Source organism: Cynoglossus semilaevis, unplaced genomic scaffold (genome assembly GCF_000523025.1).
Source record: "Cynoglossus semilaevis isolate Cse_v1.0 unplaced genomic scaffold, Cse_v1.0 scaffold302, whole genome shotgun sequence".
Taxonomy (NCBI): domain Eukaryota; kingdom Metazoa; phylum Chordata; class Actinopteri; order Pleuronectiformes; family Cynoglossidae; genus Cynoglossus; species Cynoglossus semilaevis.
This window is the reverse complement of record NW_007585121.1, coordinates 100114-108168: the sequence shown is the minus strand read 5'-3', so window position 1 is coordinate 108168 and position 8055 is coordinate 100114. Positions and strand designations below refer to the sequence as shown.

General features: G+C 42.0%; 1 long non-coding RNA gene across 2 annotated transcripts; it reads right to left on the bottom strand.

The window, feature by feature from the left end:
* Nucleotides 1–2357: 2357 nt before the first annotated feature.
* Nucleotides 2358–5628, bottom strand: LOC112486557 (uncharacterized). Of its 2 annotated transcripts, none has more exons than XR_003049050.1 (2): nt 5079–5628; nt 2358–4774 (listed from the first exon to the last, which is right to left on the bottom strand). It is a non-coding gene; the product is annotated as an uncharacterized LOC112486557 (long non-coding RNA). The 2 variants fall into 2 exon arrangements; XR_003049049.1 differs by having other exon boundaries at nt 5144–5628.
* Between the last annotated feature and the right edge of the window lie 2427 nt (nt 5629–8055).

The following is an 8055-nucleotide window of genomic DNA, read 5'->3' as shown; positions in this document are numbered from 1 at the left end:
CTGCAACGACATTTTTGGGGGTTTCATCATTTGCTCTATTTTTAGAAGTTGCTCTTTTATGAGGGACGGGGAGTTATTGAAACTCAGCGGACTGCCATTCCGGCCCACGTATCCCACCCTACAGTCCCACCCTGCAGACTGAATGCTTTCATCTTATGGGTTACTCCCCTTATACCCCGCTAATGTGGTGTAGGAACCTTGGTCCATCTGTTTCTTTAAAAATGCCTGCGATATTTATTTTTCCCTGGATGGTCATTAAGTCCACATTCCTGCAGCATCAGGCTTCAAAGGTCAAAATATTGTTGACATCACCTCTCTGAGTAATGGCTGTGCCTCGCTTGTGTTTCTCTTGTTTGTTCACCTTTTGACTTCTTTGGTGGACACCTGCAAGACAAAGAGATCGGACAGCAGAACGCCTGAGGGAGGGACGGAGAGGGAGGGAGGCACTTATTTGACTTGGGTAGCAGGTGTGTGTTCGTGTGTGTGCGTTTGTGTGTGTCCTGGTAGGAGTGGTCACTGAAACCCTTCCAAACACAGCGGGGGTCCACGGTGCTCACTGAGGTGTGAAGTGGCCCAGCCATGGAGTGGATTATAAACCTGGCCTGCTGCATTACAATGGAGGTGAGAAGCAGCAGGGGCCCTGCATCACAGCTTCAGCAAACAAGTTAAAATGCACAAGGAGAAAAATCTCACATGCCTCCTAAGGAGCTGCTCTGAAAAGAGGCCCGTTGCTCCAAATGATAGACAATAAAGGCCCTGGGAGTAAAGATTAAAGGTCAGGGTGTGGGATAAATGAGTCCTGCAGTAAAAGCATAAAAAGAGCAGGTCATTAAAGACAGGTTTGACTGGTAAATAGCCAGTGAGATAAGACTGACTGTGTAACAAAGGAGCCATTTACATTTTCACATAGCTCCTCAAATGCTGTGGAAATTGACAGTTTGAAGATAAGGCCCCACAGGATTGGTTTATAATAACACTTTAGGGCGACGGGTCGTCTCTAATGGTAAAGATGAAGAGGTTTGTTTTCAACAGTGGAGATAACTTTTTATAAATTATGAAATCCACCTTTGTCTTTCCTCTTCCTGTCTTGCAAATCACTTACCCTAAATTACACACAGTGGGGATTTAAGTCACTCAATTTGCCCCTCATATTTTAAAGGAAAATGATTCAAATCCTGTTGCTGTTCCTTAAGACAAACAATCTCAGGACTAATTAGGTTTCAGAGTCATTTGTCCTTAATGACCCATGACAGGTTGATGCAGTCGTCCCAGGGTTTGGAACATGGGAACGAGTGCAGCAGCGTTAGCCAGAACACTTGTCCAGCAGTGTTTCAGCTGAATCTCTGTGGTTGTCAAGCTCTTGCTCTGGGATACGACACTTCAATTACATTGTGGATGAATTATGATAAAAACTTCAGTCATTTCTTTTTCAGGAGCCCATCCTTTACCCCTCGCCCTTTAGTACCCAGCCTGAAGCAGTAGTGTAAGAAAACTACCCCTGAGAAATGAGATACACCCCCTACAGCGCGTTGCATCATTTGTAATATCCTACAAATGTTTTTAAAAGCCTAATATCAGCTGTTGTTATACGAGTATCACATGTTTAGACACAACTGAGACGTCACCAACATCTTTGACGAGTTTAACATAACACTTATCATTTTGATGTGATGAATTTTATTTGAAAAGGTATCAAGAATAAACAAAGAATTATGATATCAAATGTGCCAAAATATCTTTGAAAGTTTAGAATTTGTTTTTGTACATTTTATTACAATTATTTCACCCAGCATTTACATCCAACCAACTCAACACAAATCTTGAACCTAATTTGACCCGTGAACCGAACATTTAGCCCACCCCTGCCGTAGCCATTTATTTTGTTGTGTCTAGTTTTGTTAGGCCTGTGTTTGGTTTATTAGTCTCACTGGTGTCACCTGGTGTCCTGGGTATATATACTTCTCTCCCTCACTCTGTCCTTGTTAGTTCATTGTTCAGAGTTGGGTTGTCGTGCCATGGTGGTCTGTGTTCACTGTCCATACTTTGTGTATGGTTTGCCATTTTGCTCCTTAATTTCCCTGATTGGCCCTGCCTGCTCCTTGATCTTAGATGTGTAAGTCTGACAGGTTCAGCTACACCAGTGATGTCCCTCAGTGGATGTTGATATACAGTATGTTCATCATTATAAACCATTATAAACACAATCCAAAAGCGTGTTTCATTAGACCACACTGACACTGTTGTGTTGACCCAGTGAAAACAAAGACAGGCCGCCTCTTGTTTCATCACATTGTCGTTTGTTTTCTTCACCAGGGTTGGTCTACGTCTCTGTAAAGTCCAAATATGGCTGTGCTCTCCTTTACGTGTTCTCTGAATGGTGCGCTGATGTTGTTGACCAGATGACTAACGCTGACAGGAAGGTGCAGGTCATGCGGTACACCTGTCACAGATGCCTGAATATGTGACGTTATTTTTTTTTTCATCTGCAGTAACTTAAAACTTCTCAGCCACGTCTTGCTTTTGTTTTCATTACAGGTGGAAAAACAAGATGAAAACAACAGCGAAAACATTGTTTTCGTGTAGACGCAGGACTTTTCAGGCAGTGAAGGATATGTCAGACAACTTTATTTTTTACAAAGTATAATACGTTATTTAGATGCTAATTAAACACCTCCATACATTTAAATTTAACTTGTATAAAGCCGAGCCACTCATTTAAAACCACACGTGATCCAATTACACCTGCGTCACTGAGTTCTGAGATACGATCTCTCTCTCTTCAAACTGAGGCCATTGAGTTGAGATGACACTGGTACTTGTCACCACTGCTCCTTTTACTCAGGCTAAATTAACAATTCATGGACCACCATTCAGTCAAGGTATTGAGCAAGCACTGGGACACTTACAAATGGCGGCGATAGCAGAGGTGGCAGGCCCTGGTGGTTTGTGACAGCTGCCCAGGGCATCAGATGGTGTGATAACACGACACAGGCCAGTCCTCACGCTGGTCCACTGAGACCTCACTGAAGACTGGACCAGGGCACGAAGAGATGGGGGATAAGTTGTTTAAATGGTTTGTTTATATCTGGGCGAGGCGGTGACTTGTAAACAAGGTTTTGAAAAAGAGAGAGAGAGAGTAGTCTACAGATATGGGAAGACGGAGAAATGGGAAATAAAAATCTGTGGCCAAAATCAGACTGCAGACGTCACATGGTTTTGTTTGTCATCCTGTCTTAAATTGGTAACTACAAAGGCAATGGTTCCTTAAATTTTTGTCCAGTCTCCCCCGCTCCCCTGCAAACACTCTGTTTGGAAACCACCGTCCTAAACTGTATTATGTGTGTGTGTGTGTGTGTGTACATATGAAGAAAAGAAGAAAGTGTTCACGCTCCCTAACTGACTCTACTCACTTTGAAAAGAAGCATGGCTAATGAATTAGATTCACTCCAGGATGAAGAAGTGTCCTGGTCTGTCCTCGACTCCCACCATAACAGCGTGCATCTCATTTGTACAAAAACACTTTGTAGATATCCAATATATTTGTTTGATTTGTGTCATTGCTGCAGAGCCTGTGTAGAGCCAACAGAGAGACAAAGCCTGATTCCACCAGAGAGGAGACAACGGTAGAACCATCTACAGTGGCACAAGGACATTTATTATGCCGTGTACTACAGGGACAGTGAACAGGACAAGAAGACGTGTCAGCGTGTTTGAATATAAACCTCAGATCAGAGAAACGGTTACTGTCCTTATATGACACGTCTATCTCTCTTCATCCGAGTCCTAGCTATGACCAAATCAGGACGTTCGTGTAGATGACCTCACGTTTCAGGATAACTTGTTTATTATGGATAACAATAGTGTAGCTGTGTTGAACAGTAACACAAAGAGTGAGCCAACAAATATCTTTTTTTTCTCAGCACTACAAAGAAACAGATCTGGATTCAGACCAAATGAAGCAAAAAGCCTGTTTACAAGTGTCAGTGGAGCAGCTTTTACTTTCCACTGGTACAATGGTATGAAAGCAGCGGCGCAGACAAACATCCACTCATGCTTGTGTTGTGTCTCTTTTGATAAGGCTTTTCTCCTGCGCACGCACACGCACACGCACACTCTCGCTGGGCTACATGCACACAAACAAACACACTCCCTCACTGCACACACAAGCCCGCCAGAGAACAGGGGGAGGAGGGGCGAAGACAAGAGATGATGTCACCCTTTTAGACGGCTAAGCTAAGGCTTGAGATAATGGTGACATTTCAGGGAAGGTGATGTCAGTCTTTCAGCGTTGCCTCCTCCTCCTCCTCTTACTCCTCCTCTCCTGTCCACCTACTCTCCCCTCCTCCCTCGTCTCCTCCTCTCAGCCTGGTTGCAGGTGGCTGGTCAGGCTCTTTAAAATCCCAGCACTGGAGAATTAGCTGCTGAATAGAAGCATAAGATCCAGGCGAAGTGAAGCCAGCATCCCCCCACTCTCATGCTGTGATGTGTGAGACTCTTTATGTGTGTGGGTGCCATGTGGGTGTTATGGGTGTGTGTCTGTACTCTATTGTGCAGTGTTGTTGTTTTTACGTTCCGCAGCTTGGGTTTGTGAGTTTTGTGTGTTGTTCACATAGCCACCAGCCTTAATGTGTTTCCTACATATTCATTCTTGTTGCCTGTGTTTATGTAGATGGATTCTTTACCCTTCATCCAAGTTGCCCTTTCCAGATCAACAGAGCCGAGCTGCAGGGCAGGGTTAGACGTTGACTCCTGACTCTGTACCCTGAGGAACTTCCTGTATCAGAAACACATAATTTAACATTTTAGTATTAATGTGTCCCACACAGTACCCCCTGTGAATAATATATATACATTTAAAAAAACATTTCTATTATAGTGATAGAGAAAGATCCTGAAAACATTGACTCACTCCTGCTTCATTTATTTATTTTTAAATGACTCCACTTTCCACACTGTTTAATCTGAGGACACACACACAGGGCTGGATTAGCATTTTATGGAGATTCAGTTTAACCCGGTTCATACCCTGGGCCGATTGCCACAGATACCGATGCTTCAAAGCCTAAAAGCAGTTGTACCTCAAGACCGAGCCGCGGAGCTTCAGGCTGCTCGCTGACTGTATTTTTAAACCCCGAGAACTCACCGGCAGAATGCTGCGCACTTTCACTCTGCCAAGTTGTGGTGCGATGTCTTTTCTTCTGGTGAGCGGTGAGTGAGCTGTAAACAAGTTACCACCCCCCACCCACACACACACACACACACTGTTTCTGGGCAAAAAAGTGCTTTCTGAAACCAAGAGGAAGTGTCTTATCATATGATTGATTTTTACAAGTCACACACTGGAATCATGGGGCAGAGGCAGCTTCCCTTCACACCTTTAGAGGAAGTCGACCAGAAACTGTACCAGAAAGAGTACATGTTCACGGACAAGGAGCCACAACAGTGAGCAGCAGGGAAGTTAACACCAGCAAAAACAAAACAGCTGAGCACAGAGGCAACTATTACACTCTGTAACTTTGGTTTCTGCTGCACTTAAATGCACCAATAATAATAATAACAACATTATTATTATTATTATTTCTATTTCTACATCCTGTCTTAAAATGACCTCTCAATGACATCCTGCATTCTCCCATGGCTCCGCTCTATGACCTGATCCTGACCCTCCCCCCGACCCTACTTTGTAATTCTTTGGGTTTTAACCACATCTGTCATAATTTTTGTTGTAATACTGTAACCCACTGGATCTAAGTGTCTTAAAAACATTTAAAAAAAACAAGAAGCTGTGGTTTTTCACATATGGTTACAGGGAAGGGGGATTTCATTGGTATGATTCATGGTGTGTTTAGTGAATGTGTGAACACTTTACCTTTAAACAAACAGCAGTAAATGTTGAACATGAATAAAACCCAGTTTGCTGATTACAGGTCAGGTAACTGTAAAGTTTAGAGTCACAGGATTTACATGACTTACGTAGTGCAGTCCAGAGAGAACCAAACATTGAAGGATGCCCTGTAGTACTGACTCTTCACACTCCTTGAGGCTGAATTTGTCTGGAACACTATGGCTTATGGCATGACTGTGCTTAAAAATAGAAAGTCCAAAACTGACATTTGTTTGGTTTAAGTTAAATATAGTTAAATAAACACAAAGAAGCAGATGAGCAAAAAATAAACAGTTCAATGAAATCTCACATCCGTGTGTCATTTGCAGTGTTAGTCACCTTTAGAATAACATGTTGTTTTGAACGGTGCTTATACCATAAGCAGACAATGTAGGTTTAGTAAAATAATGTCTAAATATGTGACGCAGTTTGGTCTCTTTTTCTCCTCAGTTGACCTGCTTGGAAGATACTAGTCACAGATGTGCATACGATGATATATAATGTGATGTTTACATGCCACCAGTCACATGAGCTGATTAAAATCTCAATGGAAGGCGATGTGGTGAGGGAGACACGGCTGAATCTATAAAATATGTATTCTGAGCCTGATAGCTTTTTTTCCACATGTTGAAAGAGGGTAAAAAAAAAAAAAAAAAAAAAAAAAAAAAAAAAAAAACCTTTTAGTGTGAAGAGCTCTGGGGAGGATGTCGATGTGTAGCATGCAACAGCCTTTCATATAACGTGAGTTCCGTAACTCCACTTCCACGAGTCTCCCCCAGGGGACACTTATTTAATCCTGAAGTGCAGACCAAGGTTGGTATACATCATTTTCACTTTGATTGCCTCACCTGATGTGTAAAAATCGTGTTGGCGACTAACGGTATCTAGCATAAATTATTGAAGCCTTAATATGCTCCACTGGCTCTGGAGGTGTGCATGGTAAATCATTTATAATTTGGTGACATTTGACATATATAAAAAAGACCGGTTCGATTTGTGGAAAAAATAAGGAAATGAGTAAAGTGTGACACGTGATGTCAGCTTGTTTTCATTTTTTATTTTTTTGTTGGTCAAAACAACAAACAGGTGTGATTGTTCATTAGCTACCTTGCACACCACCACCACCACCACCACCCCCAACCCCTCCCACACACACTCAGTCAGATGCAACAACAGATGGCGTTTGCAATCCAAGAACAGTCCTCTGTGATCCCCAGTTCCCCCGGGATGCTGTGCTGTCAAACTGACGGACTCATTAGACATTCATAAATGTCTGTACAGGGCCCTGTCTGTTTATATCACCCCTGAGCTCTTTGTGACATAGTTTACAGAGGAAGGAGGGCCAAAACACTAATTAAGATGAGAGGTGTTGTTGGGCACCTGAGGTGTCACTAAAAGAGCTTGTTTTTTTATTTTTGTTTTTACAAATATCCTTTTATTCGGACATAACAGGACCAGTTTTAATTTTTTCGGCTTAGACATGTTTTTTTATTGTGGAGGTGTGACAGAATTCACTGGGTAGTGCTGCAAACTGGAAGGACAGGAGGAGAAATCTACCATTTGTTATATATATATATATATATATATATATATATATACTCTTAATGCGAGACAGATAAATAATGGTGGAAACCTTTTTCAGGCCAGGTCACCTCCATGAGTCAATACACAGTATGGAAAATGGTGAGTAATTACCAAGTACGTACTTGAGTTAAGGAAAATCCCTGTGTTGTCATAGGGCTACATACAGAGACCAACCTTTAGACTGTAAGACTTTAAAACTCTCCTTACTTCTAATCTGCATTGGACTCAGTTAATTCCAGGAAAGAAAAACACTTGTCATGAAGAGGGAAAAATGCAAATATACAAAACATTTTGGCAGAGACGTGAACTGGTGACATTTAAAAAGCAACAGAATACAGCATTACATATAAATAAATGAAATACATTTTGGTTTTAGATCCTTCAACAGACCAGAGCGACTCATCAGTCCTCACCGTGAAAACTTACTGCGGGGAAGTAAATTAAATAGCTTGGAAAACAAAACAACACAATGGACATGTTTATGCTTTAAATCCTGCTGGACAAATTATTCACAAGTTGGCCCTTCCATTGTAGCATCAGTGACCCAACCTGTCTCAGTTATATTTAGCTGCAGTCCTGACTTGGAT